Source organism: Lithobates pipiens, unplaced genomic scaffold (assembly GCF_037356315.1).
Source record: "Lithobates pipiens isolate NorthernLeopardFrog02 unplaced genomic scaffold, aLitPip1_a1.2 Scaffold_18, whole genome shotgun sequence".
NCBI classification, from domain to species: Eukaryota; Metazoa; Chordata; class Amphibia; order Anura; family Ranidae; genus Lithobates; species Lithobates pipiens.
In genome coordinates, this window is record NW_027507758.1 from 318516447 (window position 1) to 318534766 (window position 18320).

Genomic DNA, 18320 nt, shown 5'->3' on the forward strand with positions numbered 1-18320 from the left:
CAGATCGCTTTGAATGAATGGCATGGCTGTGTGGGAAGAACTTGGCTCCATGGTACACCCTAAAATATGGCTTTAAACGTGTTGTAAAAGATGGAGTCCACTTTTAAGCTATAGTTTGTCTAAGTAAATTTAACACAATAACCTGAGACCAAAGTGATATAGTGGTGTACTTAGGAGTGAAAACAGTCTGCACAGTGCTTGAATTTCACTAAATATAAAGTCCATCATAAAAGTCCCACAGAAATATTTAACCACTTGCCAACTGCCTTGACAATTGCGCAGTCATGCTACAACAAACTCATATGAATTTTTTGTAAATTTTAACACAAATTGCTAAATTTTATAACCAAAATAAAACTAACAGGTATTGTTTCTCCTTCACTGATGTGCGCTGAGGAAGCACCGATTAGCAGTACTGATGGCCACTGGTAGGTGCCACTTGCAAGCACAGCACTTGTGTCTAGTGAGTGGGACCAATGTCCCTCTTACAGAAGCCGGCAATCGGCTTTATGTTCCTTCTCCTAACGCTATCAGCATGAGGAGAAAAAAAAAATAAAAAATAAAAAAAAGCTGATTACCGGCTTTGGATTACATAATGTGATCAGCTATCATTGGTCAACAGCTGATCACGTGGTAAAGGGCTAGGATCGGCCCTTTAATCCAATCTGATCAGCCGAGTCCCAAGGACTCTTAACACGAAGCGCGCTGCCCAGACACCGCAGGGCATACGTGGATGCCCTCCCGATAATCTAAGCCCACGTGGTAGTCTTTCATCTATACCATGGGCGTGAAGTGGTTAATAAGCATGCTCTTAAATTATCCCTTTTATTAAAAAAATAATAATAATTCATTCATTTTTTCGACAGGTTTGCACGCAGAATGCATAAAAAAGGAGTGAAAACAATTTAAGTAGTAATATGCATTTCAGGCGGACTCATGCAACAGAGTACCAAATGAAAAACCGGACAATATCAAGTACAAACAATGTTATAACTTTGTACAAAAGTTCTCCAAGAGACAAAACTGCCATGTTCCCAGTGTTGAGGGCCATGCATGCGAGACCAGGTACATATTAGTGATCCGCTGAAAATTAAAGTGGCCGGAAAAAAAAAAAAAAAAAAAAAAAAAAAAAAAAAAAAAAAAGAAGAAGAAGTGCTGAAAATGCCTGCAATTTTGCCACGATTTTACAGTACGTTTTTTCATAGGTCATGTGACTCCAAATATCAACAAGGTGCATTTTTGATGCATTCTTGCTGCATTTTCAATGGGGAGGTACTTTTTTTTTTTTTTTTTTTTTAACTGCCCAAATATGTACCAAAAATTGCAGCAAGCTGGATTTCATATTCAGTTATGATGATACTCATTCATGATGATACTAAAAAGCTGAATACAATTACAGTATCTCACAAGAGAGTACACCACATTTTGTAAATATTTTATTCTATCTTTTGATGTGACAACACTGAGGAAATGGCACATTGCTACTATGTAAAGTAGCAAGTGTACAGCTTGTATAACACTGTTGTGTTGTCCCCTCAAAATAACTCAACACACAGCAATTAATATATAAACCGCTGGCAACAAGAATGAATACAACCCTGTCCAAATTGGGACAAATTTGCCATTTCCCCGCTCCAATGTCATGGGAGCAGGTGTGTTAAAATTGGCGTTAATTGCTCTCACTCCCTCATACTGGTCACTCGAAGTTCAACATGGCACCTCATGGAAAAGAACTCTGAGGATCTGAAAATAAGAATTGTTGTCCTACATAAAGATGGTCTAGGCTATAAGAAGATTGCTAAGACCTTGAAACAGAGCTACAGCACGGTGGCCAAGACCATACAGCGGTTTAACAGGGCAGGTTGCGCTCAGAACAGGCCTCGCCATGGTCGACCAAATAAGTTGAGTGTACATGCTCAGTGTCATATCCAGAGGTTGTCTTTGGGAAATAAAAATACGAGTGCTGCCAGCATTGCTGCAGAGGTTGAAGGGGTGGTGGTGGTAGTAGTGGTGGTGGTGAAGGCGGGGGGGGGGGGGCAGCCTGTCAGTGCTCAGACCATACAACCGTACACTGCATCATATTGGTCTGCATTGCCAGTCGCCGCAGAAGGAAGCCTCTTCTAAAGATGATGCACAAGAAAGCCTGCAGTTTGCTGAAGACAAGCAGACTAAGGACATGAATTACTGGAACCATATCCTGTGGTCTGATGAAACCAAGATAAACTTATTTGGTTCAGATTGTGTCAAGCATGTATAGTGGCAGCCAGGTGAAGAGTACCAAGACAAATGTGTCTTGCCTACAGTCAAGCAGGAGGACTTGGCTATGCCTACAGGCAGTCCTAGCTGGTATACAGCGTCCTCTCTGCTATAGACTTTCAGTTTAGTAACAAGCAGTGTCAGAAGTATCAAAACTCCATAGAGGGGTGGGTGCTGTGTCCGTCATTGAACGCAGAGAAATGGATTTTACGGTAAGCACACAAAATCAATTTTTCTTTCATTCATTGAGAGACAGCACTCCATATTCAGAACCACAGGGATATCCCCAAGCAGTGGCAAAAATGGCAGATGGAACATCCAAAAAAACCAAGGCTAAACACAAGAGCCAACCAGGTAACAAGAGCGCAAAAAACAAAACAAAACTGGGTGTTCAAAAACAAACAAAAATAATGCTCCCAAAAGAAGGAACAGACCCTCTAAACAGCAGCCTGCAAAACCTTGCAGCCAAAAAGTTAGCATCCGCAGATGCCAGCACATCCACTTTATAGAATATACTGAAAGTGTGCACCGACGAACAAGTGGCCAAATCTGCTCCGCTGACGCTTGATGACGAAAGGCCCAAGAAACATTAAGTGCCCGAGTAGAGTGCGCCGTTACAGGGAAAGGAGGAACCTGACCCTGGATAGAACAGGCCTGAGCCACAGTCGGCCTGATCCATCTGCAAACGGTCGCAGAAGAAGCAGACAGGTTTTTTTTCTTGGCCCGCCCATGATCAAAACAGCAAGTCTGACCTCCGAAAAGATTCCATGGCTGCCAGATACACCCAAATCGCTCAAACAACATCCAAGGCATGCAACGTAAATTCCTTAGAATGAGTGGGCCTGGGACACAGGGAAGGCAACACAATGTCTTCATTCAATGGAAGTCAGGGACCACCTTAAGTAGTAACGACGGACGTGAATGAAGAACCACCTTATGTTTGTGGACCACTAGGTGGGGGGGGGGGGGGGGGCACGACAAGATAACACTGCCAATTCCAACACCCTGCGGGCAGAGATGATGGCCACCAAAAAGCTACCGTCTGAGACAGCATAAGCAGGGGAATGTCCCGAATATTTTAAAAGGGAGACCAAGAGCATAAACTTCAAATCCCACAGCAGTAGAAGAGACCGCTCTAGCGGGGTCAGGTGTCTAACCCCTTGAATAAAAGTATGCACCAGAGAATACGTGGCTAAGGGTCACTGAAAGTAGACCACCAAGGTAGACACCTGGCCCTTGATGTTACTCAAGTCCAACTTCTGCTCAACACCTCGAAGAAGGCCAAGCTCCAAACCACCGAGACAGAACGAGGGTGAACCCCAATTGTCTCACATCATGAATGTACGCTTTCCACGTTTGATGGTAAATCTTCCTAGGAGGTAGACTTCTGAGATTTCAGCAGTGTCAGAATCCCAGATCCAGACAAACCTCTATCCTTCAGCACCTGGCTTTCAAAACCAGCGACCGAAAAGCAGGATGGAAGATTGTCCCTTGGGACAGCAGGTACTCCCAGAGAGGCAGTCTCCAAGAAATATTAGCGAACAATCGTACCAGGTCAGCGTACCAAGACCAGTGAGGCCAATCTGAGGCTACCAGAATGACAGGAATCCCTTCGGAATCGATCCTGGGCAGAAGACGCGGCAGAAACCTGAGGAGGGAAGGTGCACCAGAGCGTGGCACCGCGGGGCCAGCAGAGAGTCTGTGGTATCCGCCAGAAGATCCTGTGACCTTGCTACAAACCTTGTTACCTTTCTGTTGAGCAGAGATGCCAACAGGTCCACCTCGGGAGTGCCCCACAGCACACATCAGATGAAACATGTCCGGATGAAGAAATCACTCCCCTTGGCCCAACACCTGCCAACTGAGATAGTCTGCCTGCCAGTTTTTGAATCCTGGAATATGTATGGCGCAGAGGGCTGCAACGAAGCATTCTGCCCACCGAAAATGCCAACATATTTTTTGTTCCGCCCTGGTGATTGACATAAGCCACTGCCGTGGCATTGTCCAACTGGATCCGTACAGGAGCCCCTGAAAACAATCCATCCAGTGATCCAGGCACAGCCTGATCGCCCGAGGTTCCAACACAATGATTCGTAGTCTGGATTCCTCCAGCGTCCAACAACCCTGAGCGGAGCTCAATCCCAGGACTCCTTGCTACCTGGACAGACTAGCATCCGTCAGGACCACTGTCCAATACACAGGGAGAAAATAATTGCCCTGCTGAAGAGCCAGAGAACAAAGCCACCAGACCAGGGAACCCCTGGTGTACCCGCTCAGCCAATTCAGTTTGTCCAGAGACTTTAGACACTTGTCCCATTTCACCAGAATCTCCTTCTGTAGGAACCTCATATGGAACTGTGCAAACAGCACCGCCTTGGAGGTAGACACCATCAAGCCCAGCACCCACACTGAAGTCCAGAGGGAGGACCACCTGTTGGACAGCAAGCATGCAACTTCTAGAGTTTGTCCAGAAGAAGGAACACTCTGGCTAGAGCTCAATCCAGAGTCAGACCCAAATAAACCAATTTTCTGGATGGCATCAGAGCAGACTTCTGGTAGTTCAGAAGCCAAACGCTTTTAGGGTCTGTATAGCGATCTTTGCAGTGTCCAACATCTCCTGGAGAAGAAGAAGAACGGAAGGCGACGGCGACGACAGAAGACCGGGCCACCGCCTGTAAAAGAGCTATAAGTAGGCGCGGTGGCCCGGCAGAAGAACCGAAGAGGGGGACAAGACCCCCGAAGTCGGGAGAAGAGGCCGGCGGCGAGGAAGAAAGCCGGACTCCTCCGCTAGCAAAAGAGCTACAAGAAGATAGCGGAGGAGTCCGGCGAGAAGACCCCCAAGGCGGAAGACCCCCGGAGCTGTGCAATAAAATATTTTACCCCTGTGTTGTGTTTTTTTTTGTACTTTTATTTTACAGGTGAATGGGTAGGGTTACATTGTACCCCATACTCATTCACATAGGGTGGGGGGCCGGTATCCGGGGGCCCCCTTATTAAAGGGGGCTCCCGGATTCCGATAAGCCCCCCGCCCGCAGACCCCGACAACCAACGGCCAGGGTTGTCGGGAAGAGGCCCTTGTCCTCATCAACATGGGGACAAGGTGCTTTGGGGTGGGGGGCCGCGCGCCCCCCCCCTTCCCCAAGGCACCCCCCCATGTTGAGGGCACGCGGCCTGGCACGGCTCAGGAGGGGGGGGGGGGGGCGCACGCTCGTCCCCACCCCCTTTCCTGGCCGGCCGGGTAGCGTGCTCGGATAAGGGTCTGGTATGAATCTGGGGGGGACCCCCATGCCGTTTTTTCGGCGTAGGGAGTTCCCTTGGAATTCATACCAGACCTAAGGGCCTGGTATGCTCTCGGAGGGGGAACCCACGCCAAATTTTTTTCATAAATTTGGCGTGGAGTGCCCTCTTGAGAGCTGATAATTCTGTCAGAGTCGCCTCCGTATAAACGGAGATCCGACTTGGAGGCGACCTCCATTGAAATCAATGGGTACCGGTCGCCTACAAGTCGGATTCAAGTAGTACAGGAACCTTTTCTGAAGTCGGAGCGACTTGAGTAGTGTGCATTAAGACGGCTCTCATTCACTTACATTGCTTTTTAAATGTTGTCCAACCTGAGGCGACTAGGGGCGACCTGAAGTCGGATCGGAGTTGCCCCTGTGTGAACGGACCCAAAGGGTCTGAATACTTAGGACCATGTGATATTTCAGTTTTTCTTTTTTAATAAATCTGCAAAAACGTCAACAATTCTGTGTTTTTCTGTCAATATGGGGTGCTGTGTGTACATTAAGGAGGAAAAAAAAATGAACTTAAATGATTTTAGCAAATGGCTGCAATATAACAAAGAGTGAAAGATGTAAGGGGGTTTGAATACTTTCCATCCCCACTGTGTGTGATAGAGATTGTATATATAGAGATATATCTCTATCTCTCTTACACACACACACACACACACACACACACACACACCATAGTGTCGGGAGTAAGCATCTCTGCCTCACAGATCAGGGTATACATCATCATAATCTTAAAATACAACCATTGTATAATACATCCTGCATCATCGCTATCCTCATCCAGTCACCACTCTGCCCTGGCCTGGGCCCAGTCTGCACTCACTGAGTGGGGAGACCTCATCGAGCAGAGAAGCGCATGGAATTGACCGAGGGAAGTGTGTGCGGAGTGGAGGGGCAGCTTGCGGCTGTCAGTCAGCTTACTCAGCTAGAACTCAGAGGAGAGGGAGACTGAGGCCCACAGTGACGTTAGCTTTACCTACCGTCACCCCACCGCTCAGGCCGGCTTCCACCACGTGTCTTAGAGTCCACTCCACAGCACAGTGAGCCAGCCAATTAAACCGGAAGGGACACAAAAAAACACCACCCAGTCCCCGCCAAAAAGGAAAAAAAAAAATAAAAAAAAAAAAAAAAAGGGGAAGGAGCACAGGAGCCAAAGACAACTTCATTGTAGAGTGGGAGTGTTTGCGGGTGCATCTTTTGCACCCCTGAACAATCCCTAAACAAGGGCAAATCAGTTTCCCAGTTGCAAGCTGGGAAAGCTTCCTGTAGACTGCTGTGTCCAGTGCCTGGACACTCTTAAAGTGACCACTTTTTTTTCCCCCCCATGAAAAGCCTGGGCACCTGTGTGCGCCTTTTTGTCAGGCCGCCACTGAACACATTTAAAACTGAATGCAAGTAAATGCAGGGTGTACATTATACAATTTAAAATCATTACGTGTTTATAAGACATCTCTAAATGCAAATAAATGCATCAAATTGCATGTATGGCATATTCTGGAACAAGGGTTAAAGGACAAGTTCACCTTTTTATCAGGCACTCTGCTCCCCACCCCCCCCCCTCCCAAAAAAAAAAAAAAAAAAAAATTTTTTTTTTTACAGCTAGCAGGGGATAATAATAGTAATCTTAGGAGGCTGGTGGGGGGGGGGTGTCTGAAGAGAACTCACCCTCTTTCCCCTGCCCCTTTGGGAGACCCAGCGGTTCTTCTGGTCCTGGCCCCTATTTTTGTGGGGCTGTGGAACAGCACAAAAAAAAAAAAAAAAAAAAATCTTGATTGGTTGTTTCTTTGTAGAAGAAAACAACTTTTTCTTGTCGGCTGTCCTGTCCAAGACTGTTTTAAGGTCTGGACCAAAAAAAAAAAAATGTTGCCTGAAAAAGGTAGGCCACATAATTTTATCTTGGATGCTGTGTCACCAGTCCAAGTTTTCAGCCAGATAGCACATCTGGCTGAGTTCACCAGTGCTGATGATCTCGCCGACATCTTTACAGATTCAGCCGATGCAATTACTGCCTTCACCATAAGTGGAAAGGACTCCAGTAAATCTTTCTGTGATGTACCTGCCTCTACATAGCTCTTCAGCTTTTCTACCCAGCATTCTAGGTTCCCTGCCACTACTGTGGAAGCCATAGCAGGCTTGAGACTGGCAGATGTGGAATCCCATGCTTTTTTTCAGGAGGGAGTCCGCTCTTAGCCATCGTGTCCTTTAATACCCTCATGTCTTCGAACACTAGGTCCATGAAACGAGATACTTGGAGAATGTGGCAACTACTCAGGGTTTCTTATTCCAAATCTCTGTCTCCTTATCTTGAGGATTTTGGAAAAGAAAGGGCCTCTCTCTGGGTCCTTCCATTCTATTTTAACTGCATCCGAGAGAATTCTGTGGACTGGAAACACCCTGTGTTTAGGGTCATCTAGTCCTTGGTACATTTTCTCATGAAGTTGCATCTTTTCCACCTGGAGCTCAGGAGTCGTGTAGATTGCTCTCAAAAGATCCATCTCCTCCAGCGATAGCTTGTACCTAGATGCTCGGCTATCATCTTCCTTTTCTTCCTCCTCTGAATCCCTAAGGGAGGTAAGAGTACTTGTCCCCTAATCCCCTGAGTCAATAACCTCTGCTGTTTTAGGGTTGGATGGTGGCTGCTGGGGCTCAACCTGGCCTGCCGAGCTCTTGGCCAGTATAGATTTGTCTGAGCTCAAAGCGTTTGTAAGCTCTCGTACTGAAGAAAACAGATCCTTGTATTGTTGGGACCTTTCCTCTTCAACCAGCTCCGTAATACAGGTGCACATTGCTTTTTGCCATGAATCTCTGAGGGGATTCTTGCAAGATGGGCATTTCCTCTGAGCTGGCGGTTTTGAATGCTTGTTTTTTTGCTAACGCTTTACCCTGCAAAGAAAACAAACAAGACTCACCTAAGCACCCCTGCTTTCTCTCCTACCCTTAGTGCAAACAGACCTCCACCAGACAACGAAATTGAGCCCCGAGCAGGGCCAGCCCCAGTCAAAAGAAACCATGTCCAGGCTGCAGGGTCCAAGCTAAGTTACCGCTGACCTTGCAGCCACAGGCTCCCTGCAGGGAGGAACACACACACAATTACCCATCATAAGCCCATATGGAGAAGAATAGAAGGTACCATTGTACCCCTCTTACCTGGGCCTGAGGCACCTGCTTATGCTGTAGCTGTCGGTTTCTCGTCCATTTCAGCAGAGAGCGAAGCGCGGTACTGATAAAAAAACGGTCCTGGCGTCATTAACAAGGGCCCGGAACAATAAATACCGGTTGACAGACCCACCCCCTTAGGCTCTGCGTTCCAGGTGACTGGAACCAGTTGTTGCCCCGTCCCTACAGGAAGCCGCGTCACCGGATGGGATATAACCGCCAGCCGAGAACCGACAAGGGCGGGAAACACCGCCGACCAGCAGCAGCTTCCAGCCTGGCCACCTGGACCATTCCTGCAGACTCCGTGCACACGGATGTTGCCACCTCCTATGGACCATTGCTTCCTCTGAGCTGGAAACTCCGGAAGACCCCCCCGCCTGTATTGGTGGGGGTGCTGGGATGGTCACTGCATACCAGGCAGACAACTGCCTTAAAGTAAGCCTTCTCCCTCCACCTTGGAGAGAGGTTGTCCTGAAAGGCGATTTGAGAAAAGCTGCATAAACCCCCAGGGTGCCTTGGCACAATTTTATTCCACAACACTGATCCCTGTGCGCAAAATGTTTGGGGACCACTGCTTTAAATGATAGTGTAGCTGTATACTGCGAAATATCCAGCATTTATTCATGCTGACTTAAAAATTCCCTCAATGGTTATTTGAAAGAGGTAAACACTGTAGAAGCATGGGTTACCACCCTATGACTACAGCATCTCACAAACGTGTACTACACCCCTTACATTATACCTTTCATGTGACAACACTGAAGAAATTACACTTTGCAACAATGTAAAAGTAGTGAGCGTACAGCTTGTATAACAGTGTACATTTTCTGGGTCCAAGCGAAGTTACCTCTGACCTTGCAGTCACAGGCTCCCTGCAGGGAGGAACACACACACACAAAAATACCCAGCATAAGCCCATATGGAGAAGAATAGAAAGTACTACTGTACCCCTCTTACCTGAGCCTGACCAGTGCCTGTGACTGTAACTCACACAGGCGTTAATGTCTAAACCGCTGGCAACAAAGTGGAGTACACCCGTAAGTAAAAAATGTCCAAATTGGGCCCAAAGTGTCTATTTTGCGTGCCCACCATTTTTCAGCGCTGCCTTAACCCTTTTGGCCATTGAGTTCACAGGTTACCACTGGAGTCCTCTTCCACTCCTCCATGACGACATCACAGAGCCGGTGGATGTTAGAGACCTTGCGCTCCTCCATCTTCTGTTTGAGGATGGCCCACAGATGATCAATAGGGTTTAGGTCTGAAGACATGCTTGGCCAGTCCATCAATTTTTACCCTCAGCTTCTTTAGCAAGGCAGTGGCTGTCTTGGAGGTGTGTTTGGGGTCGTTATGTTGGAATACTGATTAAAAACTATAAAAAGGAAAACTACTCACAAACTGTGGAGATACTTGCAATATGAATATTCATCAAATAACAGCATTCAGTCTAGTGCCGACAGCACTCATGCATACCCAGACCATGACACTCCCACCACCGTGCTTGACTGTAGCCAAGTCTCACTACTTTACATTGTAGCAAAATGTAATTTCTTCAGTGTTGTCCCATGAAAAGATAGAATAAAATATTTACAAAAATGTTAGGGGTGTACTCACTTTTGTGAGATACTGTACATCTATTTTTATGCAATACCCACATTTAGTCTTTTCCTCCCACCACCCAAAAACATGTGTAGCGGATGACATATGGGATCAAATGTCACACGCATTGTAAATTTAGTTTTTGTCTCAGGACCCTACAGTACTGAGGGTTAATTGTGTAGGCAAGCCTTAACACCAGTCTGGCCAGGCCATGATTGATGTTCTGCCTGGTCATGTGAACAGTGAGGTGCACACGACAAGCTAGAACCAGGCCTGGTTGGATGTTTGGGTATGGCCCTCTCGGAGCCAATCAGCGGGAGTGCCGGGGCCCGCTGAGGAGTCTGGGAGGAGGTACTTAAGGAGGTTTGGGTCACGTGTTTGGGGTTCCGGAGTTGTTTGAGAGACCCGTGGGGTCTGTTCCGGTTCAAGGACCGGGGTAGCCCCGTGAGGGGTCCCGGTGTGTTTGACATCCTGCAGCATTCCTGTCAGTGGACCCTGATAGACCTGCCTGGTCCAAGGCGCTGTAACTGAGGGAGGATTCAAAGTGTCTGTGTGACTATGCTCTTGGCTTGGAGGGGCACTACAGCTCGTACAAGTGACCGGGGGAGGACTCTTCAGAGGAAGGCCGGCAAGTGGCATCCTGAGAAGTGCCTGGTTACCAAGTTGGGAAGGACATAAACGAGTCCACATTTTTCCTTAAAAGGAAGCGGGAAACGTTCCAGGTACAGTTGGAAAAAGGTTCCTGTTCATCTTCAGTTCACTGTTCAAGTTTTGCGTCAACGTGCTGACTGCCATGATCTCTGGCTAGAAGTCTGTTCATCCTTGAAGTACCCAGCTGCGAGTGGCTACTCTCTGACCCCTTTCACACCGCCCATAGTGTGGGCGGTAAAACGCCGCTATTTTAAGCAGCGTTTTACCACCAGATTTGCGGCGCATTTTGGCCGCTAGCGGGGCGCTTTTACCCCCCGCTAGCGGCCGAGAAAGGGTTAAAACCGCCGGCAATACACCGCAATAGCGGCGTTTTGCCAGCGGTATTACAGCACTGCCCCATTGATTTCAGTAAACACACCGCTCCTTCACCACTCCAAAGAAGCTGCTGGCAGGACATTTCCCGACGTCCTGCCAGCGCACCGCTGTAGTGTGAAAGACCTCGGGGCTTTCACTCTACAGACAATGGTGCAGCTTTTTTAGGACGGATTGTAGGCGCCATTTCTAACGCTATAGCGCCTGCAAAACGCCCTGGTGTGAAAGGGGTCTCTGGGTGGAAGTGGAGACCTTACTAAACCTGCAGTTCAAGGTAACCGAGTTCTTCACCCTTGCCCTCTGTTCCCAAAGAGACTGCGTTTTGAGAAAGTTCTACTGCAAAATAAAACCTTTTGAAAGGACTTTATCTGTGTCAGTGTACAAGTCGCTGGGTATCAACCCTGGGAACCCCTAGACTGTGAGGAGCAGGCCTGGAGAAGGTAATCGGTAAGCCCATTAAGTCAAGGCCGCCCTGCAACGGGTAAATGGCCGCTACACATGCATGTCACCAGCTGCTGGCCCCTACTTGTATTCTAGCTAGCGATGCCTTGGTTATTGTCTTCAGGTAAGTGACAGATATGACCAGCCCAAAAACAGAGTTCATTCCCATGGGCACTCAGCCCCATATAGCATGAAAAGGCATTTGTATACTTTTCTGTCCTAGCACTTAGCTGCGTACAGGTAAACCAAGTTAGTGATTACCATATAACCATGAGATGTACAGACTCCCCCGCACAGCTGAGTTTGGCATGCACCCCGATATAGAGCCTGTGCACCTATCCCTGCGTACCTGTGTGAGTGATTCTGTACTGCCAATGACTGTCCAGTTACAAACATTGCCTGCCTGTGCACAGTTCAGAAAACCCCTGTGCCAATGAACCCCAATTATGTGAAGAACACAACCCAAGGGTCAAATGTGATCTTCCTTCATAGGGGCTTTTCCATTAGATAAGCTAGCACAGGGGCGCCAAAAAAGCCCTGATCTCACCATACACACACAGGGTATTATATCCCTGTCATGCAAGCTACAACTCCAAAATGATACATTGTTGTATGAACCTGCCATCCCGGAAACAGACAACATCGTATCATAGTGGAGCACGGTGCAACCTATCCTGTCCATGTCTCCCACAGTTATGGCCTGTGTTCGCCACTCACCCGCTCTCGGGCCCCGCCAACCACCATCGGGCCCTCAACGCCCCCTTCCTCATCGACCTGTCGGTGTCTTCCGCACTCGGACACCTCGGACGGGAATCTCTTCTCGGTGACACCGATGTGCCCCCCTAAACAATCTCTAACACTGCCAACCAATCAGCGAGCACGTCCTAGCGCGCCTGTCTGCGTCACCGGAGCGCGCCTCATCCATGCACGGGCTTTGGCGGGAAGGCTTGTCTGAGGCGGAGAGGGTGTGAGGGGGATGATCCTGTGTGATAGGGAAGACACCTTCCCAGCACTATTGCTGCGAAATAGCTAAGCTTATGAAGTAAGAAGGTTCTTATTAGTATTGTAGGTTCTGGCTGAGTTTTTTTTTTTATGCCGTATATTTAAAGTAAATAAAAGTAAAACTTTTTTTAGTTGTAGAGAGAGGATTAGTACACCTATTAGGTTTGCAATTAATGTCTGTGCTCCCCACTTAGGGAGATTCCTCCTCTCTATTGGTCTTGTTTACCATTGTGAAAGTAAAAGACTACTTGCCGGTGTTCTATCAAAAAATGCCCCAGCTGGGTCAGCGCCTGCGCAGTAACAAACTTCACTCCAGCTGATATGTAAGGATGAGCTCATGCGTGTTCGCAAACCGCACGTGCAGCGCCCGCCAGGAAGTCGGCACTGCACAACACTAATGTGCATGAGGCATTATCCAACGCTAATGGGAACAAAGTTGTCAGATTGAGCCTCACTGTTGCATGATGGGTTGTGGGCGTTGCAACCCGCTCTTTACACACAGGCAAAACCCGATGTTCGATACAGCAAACCCATCCTGCAACACAGACAAAAACCTGGCCTTCAGCACACACTCACCCCGCAACAGCAAGGCACAATCTGACAAGTACAGTCTCCCTTCGCTGTTTGCATAACTTTGAATACTGCCCGTCGAATACTTTCTCCCGTCGAAAAATGGCTCAGACGATCTGCGCATGCGCTGTGTTTACGTCATGCCAGCTGATCAACATCAGCTGGAGTGATGTTTGTTACTGCGCATGCACTGACCCATCGGGAGGCATTTCTGGATAGAACATCTGTTGCCCTATAGCAGATTTACTGCTATAGGGCAGCCTTTCTGTGCAGAATCGTTTGTGTGTGTGTGTGTATATATAATTATATCTATATGCGTTAGGGCTGCAACTAACAATTATTTTCATAATCGATTAGTTGGCTGATTATTGTTTCGATTAATCGGATAATAACCTTAAAAAAAGTGTGGTGTATAATTGTAATGTAATGTAAAAGTTAATTTATTCTTATAAATCTATATGCAGTGGTAAATATAAATAATCAACTATATGATTAGGGAGAAAAATCTCTAATCCACTCTGAGAATAACAGACAGAAGAGATATACTGTATATACTATTGGAGGTTGAATCTGGTAAATATCAGACTCAGAGATCACATTTTCTATTTAGACCCCTGTCACACTGCGCATGTAGTGTGCCCTGCCCCCACGTAATTGGGCTTGCCTCCATATAAAAGTTTACTTTAAGTGTAATTGTAATGCCTTCTATTACCTCCAGTCTATCAGCCTTCACCTTCTCTGGGTTCAGATGCTGCTCTGCCCTGCACAGTCTTTAACTGCTTAAGGACCGCCTCCTGCACATATACGTCGGCAGAATGGCACGGCTGGGCCCAAGCACGTACCGGTACGTTGTTCTTTAAGTGCCTAGCTGTGAGTCGGGAGGCCCGACCCGGTCCTGAGCTCCATGACCGTGGCCGCGGGACCAGCGGACCCGATCGCCGCTGGTGTCCCGCGATTGGGTCACAGAGCTGAAGAACGAGGAGAGCTCTGTGTAAACAAACCTCTCCCCCTGCTTCCTACTGAGCCTGTCACTGATCGTCTGTTCCCTGTTATAGGGAAAGACAATCAGTGACGTCAGACGCCAAGCCACGCCCCCCTACAGTTAAAAAAAAACACTTAGCCCCTCCCTGCCCCCAGTGGTTAACTCCTTCACTGCCAGTGTCATTTACACAGGAATCAGTGCATTTAAATAGCACCGTTTGCTGTATAAATGACAATGGTCCCAAAAATGTGTAAACACTTTGGTCACAATAAAAATCGCTGATCGCCACTATTACTAGTAAAAAAAAAATATTAATAAAAATGCTATCAAACTATCCCCTATTTTATAAAAGCTATAACTTTTGTGCAAACCAATCAATAATCGCTAATTGTGATTTTTTTTTTTTTTTTTTTACAAAAAATATGTAGAAGAATGCAGGGAATAAAATCTAGTACATCCATTAGTAAAAACACCTCTAAGTACAAACAAAAACACTGGTTAGGCACACGGGTAAAGTGTTACTAAACCCAGGACCCGACATTCACTATATCTGGTCCCCCACAGTACACAGAACTTGGAAATTGAATTATTTTAGTAAATATAAACTGCAAAATACTTGTGTCTGGCCGAGTACTGGTTAAAGCTTGTAGGAGGACATTTCATTCTCATCTGATTGTCCTAAGAGGCTGGAATTTTTTTTTCTTGGATATGTTTTATAGCAGAAAGTAATATATATATATATATATATATATATATATATATATATATATATATAATTATTTTTTTTTTTTTTAAAAACCCCCATAGCACAAAATAAATAAGGAAACCACTGGTGATCAAATACCACCAAAATGAGGCTCTATTTTATTTGTCAAAAAAATGTATAAAATTCATTGGTGTACAGTGTTGTAAGACTGTGCAATTGTCAGTTGAAGTAACGCAGTGCTGTATAGCAAAAAATGGCCCATGCATGAAGGGGAGTAAATCTTTTAGAGGTCAAGCGGGTAATAAAGGAGAAGTAGAACACAAATGGCAAAAATGAACCAGGCCTTTTCTAGCACATTTTGTTTACATGTAACAATCAGTAATTTTTTGCTAGAAGATTTCTTAGAACCCCCAAACATCATATGTTTTTAAAGTAGAGGCCCTAAAGAATTAATTGTTGGGTTTTGCAATCTTTTTATGTCACATGGTATTTGCACAGCAATTTTTTTTAACACAATTTTTGGGGAAAACATACACTTTTTTTTAATTTGAATACAAAAAAAAACACAATACATAACCAATTTTTTGGGTAAAATATAAAAAATTATGTTACACCGAGCAAATAGACACCAAACATGTCACGTTTTAAAATCGAGCACGCCTGTACAACCGCAACAAACTATGTAAATGTTACTGATCACAATCAATGTGTTTAAATGCTTTTGGTTTTTGAAAATTACACCATTGGCATCTGAGTAAACCCATTTTGTTGTGCTTCACCCTTTATCACCAAGGATGAACTGTTGTCCTCAGCCCTAGCCGGGTTAGAGCACAGGATTGCTGGCATGATTGCCTCCATCCCGCAAGGTGGCAAAAATTGTGACATATCCCCTTCCCCTGAGCCTCTTAATTTGGAGAAGGAATGGGTTGAGGATGGGGAAGAGCTAAATGCCAAGGATTCTGTGGAGGGCCTGGCAGATGAGTCTGCTTCTGAGCAATCTGGGCCAGAAGATGTCCAGTTGGTGTGTGCCTCTCAGTTGCAGAGGCTTTTTATCCAGACTCTTACCGAGATGGTTCGTTCTGCCTTTAAGTTGCTTCCTGCAGAGGTTTATGAGCCCCCCCTGGTCCTCTTTAGGGTCCCTGAGGCCTCCTCAGGTTGCACAGGCTTTCTCCTTGCACCTACTGTTGGAACAGGCGGTGTATGCTGATTGAGAACATCCTGACAGGATTTTCGTTCCTTCTAAGAGGTTTTCCCCTTTTATACCCCTGCAAGATTTTCCGTTGGTTGCCGAGGTGTGTGGCTGGTATGTAGCCAGAGCGGTGCTGGATGGCTGAAGCAGCAGATGGCCACAGAAACAGCGGATGCAGAGAACACATTTGATGGAGGACAAACAACACCAGGCACTATGCAGAGCAGACGATAACTGGGTGCAGAATCAGGCAAGCCAGGTCAGCAACAGAGTATCAGACATAAGCATAAACAGAAGGCAGAGAATGGTCAGGATGACGGCAAGGTTTGACAACAGGATATCAGGCAGAAGAGAAAAACAAGCAAAGTCAATGGGCAAGCCGGGTCAGGATAATAGATAGCAAGCGCAGTCAGAGTTAGCCGGGTCAAACACGGGAATCAAGCAAGGATCACAGGAACAGGTATACAGGTAAATATGCAGGTCAGACAGCAAGGCCCTAGTGCAGCTGCTACCCTTATATTTGCCATTTGGGTGTCAATGTTAATTGCGCAAACATCTGCGTGTATGCGCACATTCAAATGCCTGTGACACGTACCTTAAGGGAGACTAAAATGACAAGGTCGGCCTCTCTTGTATCTCCAGCCCAGGTCCCACTGAGAGTGAAACAGAAGGAGCCGAGGGACAAGAGGCAGACGAGTGCCTGCATATGAAGACCCGGAAAACCTGTAGCAGGAAGTTGCAGCTGGTCGCAGGACTGTGGTGGCAGACACTCAGTAGTGCTGAGCCGAGCAGGGCACTAGAACAAGGTCACAGGGATAGCCAGGTTCGTTAACAGGAGGGCATCAGGGTGCCAGAACATCAGGCAGAGGCAAGTCAGAGGGGAAGCCAGGATCATTAACAGATGGGCAGAAGAGTACCGGAACATTAGGCAGAGACGATCAGTGGTTGGGACCCCCTTTAAGTAGGCCATCTGATGCCAATTGGCGCTAGGGGTGCGCTCCTGCGTGTGCACCCTGGGCGCCACACATAAGCACACACGGCATCTGTAGTTGTCCGTGAGCACGCGCCAGGTGATTTCTACTGGTTTCCTTACAGCCTGTGACTAACAGGAAGGGTTCTTGTGGGATTATGCCCATGCATGTGCAGTCGCCTCTGCCCTTGAACATCAGCTGTGCTATGGCCAGTACGTCCCTGACAGCCACACTGCTCCAATATCTTTAGGGTTGCAGTGGAAGACTTTCACTATTGATCTCACTTTATCAAAGATTCTTATAACATTTGCCTCCTTCTGCTGTATCATGTGGACTACAAGGTATGCACCAGACGAGACCACACACATTGGGGGTTATTTACTAAAGGAAAATCCATTTTGCACTGCAAGTGCACTTGCACGTAAAGTCCCTGTAGATCCAAGGGGGACATGCAAGGAAAAAAAACAGCATTTCAGCTTGCACATCATTGGATGATAAAATCAGCAGACGTTCGATTCATTTCAGATCTACCCCTTAGATTTAGAGTGATGCACTTTCAGTGCACTTTCAAGTGCACTTGCAGTGCAAAGTGGATTTGCTTTTCGTAAATAACCTCTATTGTCTGATCCAACATCTCATGGGATTAGTTTTACACGAGATGCAAATAAAGTGGGGAAAAAAAAATCAAAGATACACCAGTAGAACAGACAGCCCCAAGATAAATCATCTCATATCCATTTCATGATTGACTGTCATCATGTAAAAGAATAATAAAAATGGCTCACTAATCATTAATTTTGGACTCCGTCTCATAGTCACTTTCTGTCATGGGGGATTCTTCCTCACTAGAGCTGGGTGGTTCTCCTGCTGCGGTTTGTTTAAATGGCACCACTATATTATTCCTATTGTCTGTTATAACTCTAATGCCGTGTACAGACGATCAGAGTTTCTGACAGAAATTTTTGATGTGAGCTTGTTGTCGAAAAGTCCTACCATATGTATGCTCCATTTTAGAGTGATATCCATAATAATTTTTGTTGTTTTCTGTGTCAAGTTACCACAACACCATTATTATCTTGTATTTTTTAACCTCAAAGAGGTTGGTTGATGTTGGGTTTGGTTGTTCGTTTGACAT

At 46.4% G+C, this 18320-nt stretch overlaps 1 protein-coding gene across 3 annotated transcripts in view; it reads right to left on the minus strand.

The window, feature by feature from the left end:
- CASP8AP2 (caspase 8 associated protein 2) overlaps positions 1 to 12663 on the minus strand; it is a 49543-nt gene extending 36880 nt beyond the window's left edge. For 2 of the 3 annotated variants that reach the window (XM_077487247.1, XM_077487245.1), the window contains exon 1: positions 12483 to 12663. The gene's annotated coding sequence lies outside the window, so the exon portion shown is untranslated. Of the gene's footprint in view, positions 1 to 9662; positions 9942 to 12482 lie in introns of those variants that run through there. The other variant, XM_077487246.1, reaches the window with a different exon arrangement.
- Positions 12664 to 18320: the final 5657 nt, after the last annotated feature.